Source organism: Hemiscyllium ocellatum, chromosome 30 (genome assembly GCF_020745735.1).
Source record: "Hemiscyllium ocellatum isolate sHemOce1 chromosome 30, sHemOce1.pat.X.cur, whole genome shotgun sequence".
In the NCBI taxonomy this organism is placed as follows: domain Eukaryota; kingdom Metazoa; phylum Chordata; class Chondrichthyes; order Orectolobiformes; family Hemiscylliidae; genus Hemiscyllium; species Hemiscyllium ocellatum.
Genome location: NC_083430.1, coordinates 34045848 through 34058678, shown reverse-complemented (window position 1 = coordinate 34058678; position 12831 = coordinate 34045848). Strand labels below are relative to the sequence as shown.

The window sequence follows — 12831 nt, the reverse complement described above, 5'->3', positions numbered from 1 at the left end:
CTCTAAAATACCCTGCTGTTTCTTCCTTCCTTCTGTTAATACCACATCAGAAAATGCGACTGTGCTATTTGCCTCAATTACTCATTGTGGTTGCAAGCTCCACTTTCGAACCAGCCTCTTGGTACAAAATCTTGCACAAATCTTATTTGGACATTTGTACTGAAATTAATAATATTCCATATTCCAGTGTGAAATGAGGTTAAGCAAATATTTGTCACCCATTAGCAAGATATTACTTATATTGCTTTTCCATAAAAACAGTTTGCATCCCCAAAAAACCAAGTCTTCATTCACTTCAAAAGGTTTACTGTTTACAACAGTCTTCAAACAATTTAACACATTTTGAAACTCTCCAGCACAGTTTACTGAACGATAAACATCTCTTCACTGACATCTACTCACTTCTAATCATTCTCAATGGCTTATTGAAGTTAAGACGAACATCGATAAAGCCGACTAGCACATCTATGGAATACTAGTAGACCAAAACTAGTGTACGAGAGCATTACAATTTGTCTTTACATTCACTGTGTTCTCTCATCACGGTCCCCTTACAACCTAATTGCTGCTAATGCAGAGTGTTTGGTTTCAAAGTAAAAGCACCCAGCAAAACAAATTGAAATAAATTAAGGCTGTATAGAGGCCTTTTTCTTTTTGCGCAATTTCAATTCAGTCAGGGAGCAGGCCAGTGGAAGGCCCATGGACAAAACTCTAGAGACATGTCAAACGGTAGCTAGAAACAGCATAGATTCATGCCTGACCAAAAAAAAAGATTATGCAAGAACTGCTCTTAATAGCTTTTTACTGACTGTTTAAATGACTCCTGTTCAGAGCATTTGGTATACAATTAACAAGCAAATATTTCACTTATTCACAGGCCTGGCTACAATGGAATCTGGCAGTCCAGACACTGTACACACGCTGGAAATGATAACTATGTTGAACTTTCAAAATGTCACTCCTGCTGAGCATGTAATTACACCACACAGAGTTGTGGTTTGGACTGAACGAGAAAGTGCAACAGCTGGGCCTTAACATTAGCTCCTGTACCTCTGGGTATGCAAGGTGGGAAAACTGGCCTTGACTCTGGTCAGCTCCTGATGGAAATTGAGTGACATTTACTGAATGACACAAGCAGAGACTTAGGCCAGAGTTAGACAAAAATAAAATACTCAAAGCACTCAGGTTTGACAGCATCTGAAACTGAGTCATAACCAACTTGACGTTAATTCTTTCTCTTTCCACAAATACTGCCAGATCTGTTGATATTACGCATATTTTGTTTTTATTTCAGATTTCCAATATCTGCAGTATTTCACTTTCATGTGAGGCCAGCTTAGCTTGCCAAACGTGATGACACAAAATTGGACAGCATCGTAGATAATGTCGGTGACAGCATAAAATTACAATGGGATACTGACAGGTTAGGTGAATGGGCAAAGTTAGTGCAAGATTACCCATTTCACTGTAAAGGGACAAATGTAGGTATATTTTAGACGGCACAAAATGAAATATAGTGACGTCCAACAAGATTTGGGTATAGAAGTGGGGGCATAGTCTAAGAGTTAGGGCCAGGCCATTCAAGAGTGATATTAGAAAGCACTTCTACATGCAAAGAGTAGTGGAGGTTTGGAACCCTCTTATTCAATTGGCAGTTGATGTGAATTCAATTGTTAAATTGGAGAAAGACAACTTTTTTTTTTATTAAGCATAGGGATCTCAGAATACGGGCACAAGGCAAGCATATGGATTGAGGCTGTACATCACCCACAATCCTATTGATTTGCACAGCAGGGTTGAATGGCCTACTCCAGTTGCTATGTTACTATATAAAATAACCTCCTGACCAAACCAAGAAAAAGTTAACTGATCCAAGTAAACTCAAATGCAAAAATATAGCATCAACTGGGCCTAGATCACCTTTCAACAAACAGATCAACAGAATCAGTTGCTAGTTGAGTGACCATTCTCAGAGGCTTAAGCAGTACTAACACTGCACCAAACATCCAAACAAAATTGTCCCAGGTTGTTCTGAATGACCAACACTCATCAAAGGCACTGGATGTAAATTAATCATTCGTTTTTGGCCAGTGAAGTAAATTCTGAGTGTGTGGTGAAGTGATGCATGAATATTCAGAACAAGCAGATTTTCAAAAGCAATTCTAAGTGTGAATTTAGTCAGCATCGGCAAAGAGACAGGGATTAGAGATTGTTTCTATATTTGCACTCTGGCACTATTCAGTACTGGAAGCTCTTGATTAATACTTAAAGCTGTGACTCTTCCCTCCATGATACAAATAAAAAAAATTCATTGATATAATGGCCTAGTTTAGGCTTAAGTATATATCTCCCCCCTTTCTTCTTTTCTCCACCCCTCTCCCAGAGCCATATTGTTTTCCTGGGTCAGGAGAAATTAACAGAGACCCTTGTAATTTACTCAACAGCAATGCCAGATGGGCTTGACAAGCAGGATCATGTGCATTTCCACCTTGCAGGAATACTGAAAGCAACAGGAATGTCGGTCTCAGAAAGGAGCCAGTAGGGCTGTTAAACTGGAGCCTCTCGGGTGGAAAGATCCCGCTACACTATTTTGAAAGGGGAGGGCAGGGTATTCCAAGTGTCCTAGCAATGACTTATCTCTTAGCTAACAGCACAAATAAAATGGATAACCTGATTACTTTCACACCAAGAGTAAGCTTTATGTGCACAAATTAGCTGCATTTTCACATTGACCACACTACTAATAGTGGACCTCTGGACGCACACCAGATAGGGTCATTATACAAAAACAAACCTTTCTTTCACTATCAGGCTGGGAATCAATCCTAAGATATTCCAACTTTGTACAGCTTAGGGACTCGCCAGATAAACAAGTTAAGATTTGCATGAACTATACACTCTCCTGCCACTACTCTGGTCACAGGACCCTATGAAACAACCATTGTTTGTGGTTTGAAACATTGATTTTAATGAGTGCCATAAAAGATTGGCATAAAACCATAAGAAATAGAAACATGATTAGGCCAGTTGCTCCCTTGAGCCTGCTTTGCCATCCAATAAGAACATGGCTGATTCAACACTCCTCACATCTACTTCCCTGCTCTTTTCCACATTACCCTTTAATCTATCTCCATCCTAAATATACACAGGGACTCTGCCTCCACAGATCTCTGGCAAGGAGTTCAAATATTTAGTGAAGAAATTCCTCCTTATCTCAATCTTAAATTGGAACCCTTTTATTCTGAGTCTATATCATCCTCTGGTCCTAGACTCTCCCATGAGGGGAAACATTCTCTCAATATTTACCCTGTTAAGCCCTTAAGAATCTTGTACGTTTTAGTGATACCATCTTTTATTGTTCTTAATTTTGAGGAGTCCTAACCTTTTTAGCCCTTGCACGTGGGCCAATCCCACCAATGCCAGAGATCATCATAGTTAACCTTCTCTCCAATCAATCTAATTTACCTTTCCTTAAATTAGAGGATCAAATCCACTCCAGCTGTGGTCTCACCAGCACCTTGCAGTAAGACTCCCCTTGTATTCCAACCCCCTTGAAACAAGGGCCAGCATTCCATTAGCCTTCCTGATTATCTGCTGGCTTTGTGATTCAAGTCCCTTTGTGTTGCAACTTTCTGCAGTATTTCTCATCTAAGTAATATTGCCCTTTTAACTGTACATTTTCCCATGTCATACTCCATTTGCCAACTTTTTGTCCAATTACGTAAGCTATCAATAAGTCTCTAAACTGTTAATATCCTTTTTTGAAATCCGCCTTTCCACCTATTGGGCTGTCTGCAAATTTGGCTGCAGTACGTTCACTTTCTTCCCTCGCATCATGAAAATATATTGTAAACAGCGAACCTTGTGGAACACAAGAGGTTGTCAAGCTGAGAACAAATCCCTTATCCCAACTTAGTATTTCCTGCCCATTCCCCAATTCTCTAACCATGCCAATATACTATCTTCAACAGTGAGCTCTAATCTTATGACTTACCCCTTTAAGAGTTACATTGGACTTCTAGAAGGTATTTGACAAATATAACACATTTACTGGTCCTCCTCTATCCACTTGGTTGAGACTTCCTCAAAAAGCTCGAGGAAATTATTCAGACATGATTTCCCTTTCACAAAACCATGCTGACCTGGTTTGCTTAGATTTTGATTTTCCAAATGTTCTGCAAGTACACACTTAATAGTTAGTGCCAATACTTTTCCAACAATAGATGTTAGGCCAATCGGCCTATAGTTACCTTCTTTTTGGCAACTTTCCAATCCACAGACACTTCTTGATATTGAACAATGAAGCACAATGGGACATTAATCATGATGTTACAATGTCACGATGCCCAAGAAAGAAACTAAATACGAAAACAAAAAATACAGAAGGAATAGATCATTTGGCCCATTGAGCCTGCTATTCAACATAGTCACAGCTATGCATCCAACTCAATACTGTGATCCCACATTCTTTGATCCCTTTAGTCCTGTATCTACAGCTTTCTTGAAAGTCTTCAATGCTTTGGCCTCAATGTTTCCTGTGGCATAGAATTCCACTGGCTTATACTTGCTGGGTGAAGGAGCTCCTACTCATTGCCATCCTTAAAAAAACGACCCCTTTCCTGAGTCCGTGCTCCTAGGTTGTGACACCAAGTCATTGAGAACACGCTTCCAGCATCTACCCTGATAGAATTTTAAGTTCCTGTGATCGCCCTCATTCTAATCTCGAGTGAATCTCATACTAAACAATCCCATTTTTCTCCATAGGTCAATCCAGCCTGGTGAATCAGTCTGGTAACCCTTCTCTGCATACCTCCCATAACTAGAACATCCTTCCTCAGAAAAAGAGACTAAAACTGCACAGAATATTCCAGGTGCAGTCTTACCAATGCTGTATCGTTGTAACAATCCCCCCCGCCCCCCCACCACCCCGTATTCAAAACCTCTTGCTATGAAGACCAATATACTATTAGCCTTCTTCACACTTTGCTGCACCTGCAAGGTTATTTTCAACCAACTTGCGTACATGGACTCCTGGACTCCAAGGCCTCAATGCATTTCTTTTCCCAGTCTATCCCAATTATATTGATCTGACTGCTTGTTTTTGATACCTAAGTAGATAACCTCACATTTATCTACATTATACTGCATCCGCCATGTATTTGCCCAATTAACTTGTCCAAAGTACATGATATACGACTGCAGGAGATTTCCTCCTAGTCACTCAGTGTACATTATTTAGCGGTATTTGTATTTGTAGAATCAGAGCAGCGCAGCACAGGTTGCGGCCATGTGGTGCTGAGTCAACACTAGCTATTTCAAAGAGCAAATCCAGCTAAATCCACTCACCCAACTGCTTACACAGAGCATTACTATTTATTCTATTTTACATATTTATCCAACTAATGTAGTTTTCTTTCCATACATAAATAGATGTATACATATATATATATATCTATCTATCTATCTATATATACACACACACACACACACACACACACACCTCATATCCGCGGAATCGCTTTCCATAGATTCAGGTACCCACAGTGTGAACATATAAGGAACCTGCTGGGAGCAGGGAGCTGCTGGGAAGGTAACTTTCCTATTGAAATGAATGGATTTGCTCCTATCCGCGGTTTCAGGCTTCTGCAGGAGGTCTTGGAACATATCCCCTGTGGGTACGTTGGGGGTGACTACATATCTTTTGATGATGAGTAATCAGGGTTTATTAACAGATTTAAAGCTACAAGAAAAGTAGGAAAATAAATCTGTCTCTCCCTCCCACAGAGGGGAATACCCAGGCGGAATCAACATTTAAAAAAGGAACTGGATCAACATCTGTGGAAAACTACATTGAGGTTGACAGGGAAAATAATAACACTATTTTGTATTGAGAAGAATTGAGATACTCACTGCCATTTTTCAAGTATATGTACATAGTGATTATCAGGCCCGAGAGCCTTGAACACTCACACTCTGCACACTCATCTAACAGGGCGAAAGTGAGGACTGCAGATGCTGGAAATTAGAGTCTAGAGTGGTGCTGGAAAAGCACAGCAGGTCAGGCAGCATCCGAGGAGCAGGAGAATTGTTCCTGACAAAGGGCTTTTGCCCGAACTTTGACTCTCTTGCTCCTCAGTCGCTGCCTGACCTGCTGTGCTTTTCTAGCACCACACTCTCTACATTCACCTAACATGTTCACTCACGTGTGCACAACACATCACATTTGACTGCCAGACATTTTACTCAAATATCTAATAATTGTAATAGGAAACAAAAGTTGAAAATTATAAACATTTATGTCTCAATAATCTTTCTACTACATATCATTTGCGCTAAGATCCTGGATATTTGTCCTTAATTCCCACAGACTCAGAGCAAACCTGGTGGGTTGGCAACATATCAAATACTTGTAGACTCTATCATGGATGTTTAAAGTAGTCTTTGTTGAATACTGCAGCAAATTCTGTTATTTTTAGTGTACTATAACTACCAGCAGATCTGCATACTCATGCATTTTAGGATGTTCCATTTGAAAGTAAAGAAGGAAATTCCCAACATAAACAGATCTGCTGACTCCCCAAAATCAAGTCACACCTGAACACATGGCAAGTTAGAAGAATGAGAAATGATCAATTTGATACCTGAGTAATTCTTTTTGAGGGTAGGGGCTGAGACCCTTTTTCTTCTGCCTAGGACAAGAGGTCAGTCTCAGGTTAAAGTTTGGCCATTTAGAGTTGAGATGAAGAGAAACTGCTTCACGTATATCACTGTGGATCTCAAGAGATTAATAAAGTATTCAGTTTTATGAAGTCATAAAATTATTACAAGAGATTCCATGTTGGAGGGTCTTAAATGTTATTGATGCAATCATATGGCCTAATGTATATACACATGTTTATAAATACAGCATCAAGTTTAAAAGGGAACCAAATGATTGCTATTAAGGTTGGAATTATATTAGTAATTTTCTACAAGACGTTTTAGTGTTAATGTGTAGCTCTCTCCATTATAAGCATTCTAGTTGACAGGAACAGCTTTACACCAGACATATAAAATTACTATAGATGAATACATAAAATTAAATAAACTGCAGCACTGTGTAAGGGGTTGGGTGAGTGAATTTAGCTGAATTTTCTCTTTGAAAGAACTGGTGTTCATTCTGAAGTAAACACACAAGTTATCAGAATAGAGTTAACTTTAACGACCACTTTCTGCCCTATCTCAACATCCCTTGCTTACGTTTGTGTCCAATCTTCTGTCAAATCATAATCTTGAATAAACTGAACATCTAAAGCTGTCTGGGGATAGTGTATTCCTAAGATACACAATGACATATCTGAAGAAGTTTCTCCTCATCTCAATCCAAAATGGCCAACCGTTATGTCCTAGGTAGGGAGAACAGTCTCTTGTGATCTCCCCTCAAAGAATTACCCATGTATCAACTTGATCATTTCTGATTCTCTAACCTGGAGGATGTAGGTTCTATTCAATGTCTTAGGATAGCTCCCTCATCCCAGGAATAAATTCTGCTTTCCAGAAAAGCATCCTCATTAGTTTCCCACTGGCCTGAATTAAATTGCTCTTTATGGTAACTAGTTCTGCATTAATAACTATTTTATGATATCTTTCAGAACCACAAGATTTTCAGCACTGACAGCTGCTTTTTGGGTGGTTGTGGAGCTAAGAAGTCACATCTGTTCTTCCTCCAGTTTTCTCCACAGTTCCAATGTCCTTTCCTAGCCCGTATGACCGTTCTTTAGGTCCTGAGTCGAATCTCAAAGTCTTGGCTGGCTACTCAAATACAAGCCATTGTGCTGGGCTGGATCCTGAGCTCACGGACAATCAAGCTGTATGACCCAATTGGAAGAGTGGCATGAGCAGAGTGTGTCCCAAAGCTGGGCATACAAGAGGGCAACCAGCATTTAAACATCCAGTATCTTACATCTTTAAAAGAATATAAATCTACACATTTATCTTACAGCAGTTTTCAAAAAACACAAATAACAGTGGCAATTCACATTCCATAGCAATATAACTAAAAGGAATTTCTCACTTTCACCCATTTTTCAACTTATCAATTTCTACTTCAGTTAACGGATACTCCCACAAAGAACTTTGTTTAACACACACCCTTTTACTCCTCGGACATGAATTGGAACCCAGTTTGTATTTATCACATAAGCTGTACCGACAGGTCTCCTGTGCCTACTGACTGTACGATCCCGATGCAAAATGAACGTTGAGCTATTTTAGTGGGGCTGACTAAACACACCCAAGTTTCCTGCAGCTCAGTATTCTTATCCAGTGGGGTCACAGGAAAATGCAAATGTACAATGCAGTAAACGTAAGAAAGAATTTGTCGAGAGAACAAGTGATCAAGGGATAAGAGAGACAGGACTATTTTATTTTTCTAACTTTGGCTATCCTTGGTCTGTTCAGGTGTTACATGAAAAATAAAGGGGCAACAGATAACCAAAGTTTCATTCCATATGTGGTCATGCTGGAGCAAGCCAATTCCTGCTGTAATCCATACCTGGACATCCACAAAAATGAATGGAAGCTTCTTTCTGATCCACCTGGTTTTCTCAAACTACATAAGAGAATAGATTTCCCACCCAACTTAGAAGTTTCAACATTACGCACCTTTCTATTTGTCTTTTCATTTCACTGCACAGAATTGAACTTTCCCACAGATAAGGCTTTGACCTATTTAACGTTACTGGCATGACAACTTTTAAAAAATATAAGTACTATAGAGCTGAGGGGCCAGGGCACTTCCTGTTTTGACAGACAGCTTTCACAGATCCCGCAGCATCCACATAGAGCATCCTTATCCAGTTCCCAACCAAGTTAATTGCACCCAATTCAATGATTCAGCTTTTACAAAGTCAATCCAAAACTCGTGATCTACTAAACTAGTCACACTTTATCTAAAACAGGATGCCTGGGTTCAAGTCCCACCTGTTCCAGGGGTATATCTTAAAAATAACCTCTCTCAAAGTATTGATTAGAAAAAAATGTACATCACATAATGACAAAGAATCAAGATGATCAATCCAAAGCAGCATGGCAATCAACAGTCAACCACAATGAAGCTTGATGAGAAGATTAAGTTTGCATTCAGGGCAGCACGGTGGTAAGCACTGCTGCCTCACAGCGCCAGAGACCCTGGTTCAATTCCCATCTCGGGCAACTGTGTGTGGAGTTTGCACATTCTCCCCGTGTCGGTATGGGTTTCCTCCGGGTGCTCCGGTTTCCTCCCACAGTCCAAAGATGTGTAGGTTAAGTGAATTGGCCATGCTAAATTGCAAGTAGTGTTAGGTGAAGGGGTAAATGTAGGGGAAGGAGTCTGGGTGGGTTGCTCTGTGGAGGGTCGGTGTGGACTTGTTGGGCTGAAGGGCCTGTTTCCACACTAAGTAATCTAATCTAATCAAGCATTAGTAGTCCTGCTTCCACATTCAGGCAAGAGCCTGAAAAATTCACAAATACCCAATTGCCTTATGACTAATAATCTATAATCCCCTCATACTAAACAGACTCCTGCCTGGGGCTGAAACTTGGACAACATGTTAGAATCAGGAATGCAGACTAAATTCATTTCATATGTGTGGTTTTAGAAAGGTCCTTGGGATTCCTTAGTTGCATTGCACTCCAAAGTCAGAGCACTGCAGCTTTCTAACTCAAAATACTACGGTATTGCTCAAGTGATGCTGGCAAATCACATCATTAGAATGAAATATCTTGCTCACCAAAAACCGTACTGTGTGGAGAGCTTGATGATCTCAGCAGGCCCACTGGTAAGCTAAAACAATGATAGAGATTCATGCAAGCAAGACATCATTTCATGCCAGATTGACTCCAATTCAACATCAGGGAGCAGTCTACTCATGGCTGAAGCACTTGGCACCAAAATCTCGACAACAGAACATGAAAATCCAAAGACCTACATTTTCAGATTGCCACAGAAACATGCCACGACAGGAAGAAGCATGCAGCAGTGAATGATGACCCATTGCAACTGAAATGTTATGTTCAAATTGGACTGTAATCATACCTGCAGACTCATAACAGATGATGAACGGCAAACACAAATCACCAATAGCGCAGATCCTAAGAGAAACTAGGAGAGCAATCTAATTATGTTGCTCAGATTATCCTTCCCTCCTTTAATTGGGGTGAAAATCCCAGACCATACCAATCAACCTAATTTGTGCACAGCAAGACCCAACAAACGGATATGAAATGAAAATCAAACATTAGGCTATATTCTTCAATGTAGCAATTAATGGAAACATTTGATCAGGACAGGAGGGAAGATGTCCTGCAGTTCTTTAGATAGTACCATGGAATATTCCACAATCGCCTGATCAAGTAGATAGAGACTCGATTTAATCACTTATCTGAAAGACACCACTTTGACCACTGCAGCATATGGACAGGTCACCTGGATAACATGTTTCAATGTCAGTATGGGATTGGCACACACAATTTCTGACTCGACATGAGGTGCTGCTCGTTGAGACATGCTAACAGTCAATTTGCTCATTTGTCTTCTTCATTGCCCAAAGTGTGTGTTGGCCAATAGTAGCTACCACAGCTGGTGCGCACAGACTAGAAATCAAGCTCTGGTTTAGAATATTCTGGATCATCCAAAACATTTATCATTACTGTTTGCATTCTCCTCGGATTAGTTCGGTGCATTTACCACTTTTCAAACTTATTATTGTGGCAATTCCTGGTGCCTGAATGTCAGCGTTGAAATTAACACTGGTACCGGAGGCAGCTAAATAATGTTATTAACTCATCGGTGACAATATACACAGGATATATTCAGCAAACCAAGACTGCTCCCTGTACTTTACTGGAAGATACAAAATTTGTTTTGAAGACAACCTGCAGACAACATGCAGCAAGGAATGAGAACATTCTTTGCTGTACAGCAGCACAAGTTACTTTTCCTCACATGCACATACTGCACGATAATAGTTTGCACACAATCCTGAATAACTGCAATTAAAAGCTGGTTGATTTTTCTTGCACCTATTTGGGATCACTGAGGCTAACAACAAGTGCCAATTGTCTAAATCAACATACTTGGACAGTGGAACAGGTTTCACTGCTCATCAAGGTGAGCACTGCAGTGGCAAGCATTGACACAGCTTTGTCCTCTGAACATATTTCGACATAGAATATTCCTGGGCAAGGTACAGTAATGCTCCCACATCCACAAACCTAATCACACAATACCTGTTATTTTAATTAAAGAAATGTGGGTTGCTGCTGATGCAGCAATTATTGCCCATCCTTTACAGTTCTTAAAGGAGGTAGCAGTGATCATTTTGTAACTAAACTAAATATAACCTTTCCCATTTTCCACATTAGTCTTCCAGATAGGCTTGAAAGAAACCATTGCATTCATATAGTGCTACAATTTTAGGGATTTACAAAGCAATTTACAAATATATATTTTTGAAGTACTGCTCTAATATTGAAAATATTGCAATCAATTCGTGCTGAGTAAGCTCCCAAACAACTGTCTGATAATGATCAGGTAATACTGCGGTCTCACTGAATTACTACAGAAATTAGCACAGTTAAGCCTGCACAATACCACTGAATTAAAGCAAGAAACAGACTAACATTGTCCAAACACAATTCACTGTATGAACTTTATAGATACCATTCATTCCACCACCATAGGCTTCTTCTGAACCCAAGTCCCAGATACAAGGACAGTACTGTATATTTACAACTAACCCACCTTTTCAAATCCTTTATCACAAATCTAAAAGGCTTATGCAGGGCTGCCAGCATCTGTGCTGCATTAACACTAATGTCTATGTCAATCCCAAATTCTACAGCAACTTCACCACAATCTCAATACTAATTTTAATGTTTTAACATTAAACTTGCACTTTGTTTGCCTTACTTATAAGTGCCAATGTAACCTTGTACGACATTTAAATGTTATTACTCGTAGGCAGATATAATTACAGCACAACAAGTTTATATATAATTTCCTTAACAAATCTAAAGTGACCGTATATAATTTTTAAATTGTCACTAAATACCATTTTCATCGCTGGTAAAATTATCCCTTAAAAACATTACTCTTGCCTTCCTCCCTCCCTCAAGCATTCAATAATAAAACGATTCTTACTAATATTAATATCCTGTATAATGCTGTACAAATCTGGTGTCAGTGCAGCTTATGGCTATAATTCTATATTGATTCTCAGCAACATCTGTCACTGGATCAGCCAAGTGATATACTACAAGACATTAAGAGGTGAATTCATCAGTATGTATAATACTAGATGATGTTCCAAACTCAAATGCAGTGACATTGATTTGCAGTTCACCACTCTCCTTGCACTTCACAATTTGCACTCTTGACCTACTAAACTAAACTCAGGGATTCTGTAAAACCTGATCATGAGTTTAAAACTGTTAGGTTCAAATGCTTATGGATTACCAATCTGTACATGAACACAAGGTGTTTGGCACCCAAGTGCCCAAATTCAGAATACAAATCACTCGTTCAAAAACTGCAGGAAAGAACATCAAATATAGAAGTAGACAGTATGATGTCTTGACCCTCCTGTCCTCCAATGGCAACGAGAACAAGGGCGACAAATTAAGAGCAAAACCTCCATACCCCACCCCACCCCCAAGTTGCATTTCTGAACCATAATCTAAACAATTATCATTGACCTCAGGGTTATGCACGAAACATAACATTCAGCCTAAAGGCCCAAGCGATTCACAGAAGTTCAACACCGTCAACTCAGGGAAAATAAAGGCGGGCAACAAAGAAGAAATCATACGTCA

At 39.6% G+C, this 12831-nt stretch overlaps 1 protein-coding gene across 4 annotated transcripts in view; it reads right to left on the bottom strand.

Moving 5' to 3' along the window:
* The window catches only part of LOC132830169 (phosphatase and actin regulator 4-like), a 175923-nt gene that overhangs the window by 141617 nt on the left and 21475 nt on the right, over positions 1 to 12831 (bottom strand). Inside the window, exon 1 of one of the 4 annotated variants that reach the window (XM_060847710.1) lies at positions 6642 to 6704. The exons of the other annotated variants lie outside the window; for them this stretch is intronic. The gene's annotated coding sequence lies outside the window, so the exon portion shown is untranslated. Of the gene's footprint in view, positions 1 to 6641; positions 6705 to 12831 lie in introns of those variants that run through there. 4 annotated transcript variants of the gene reach the window in all.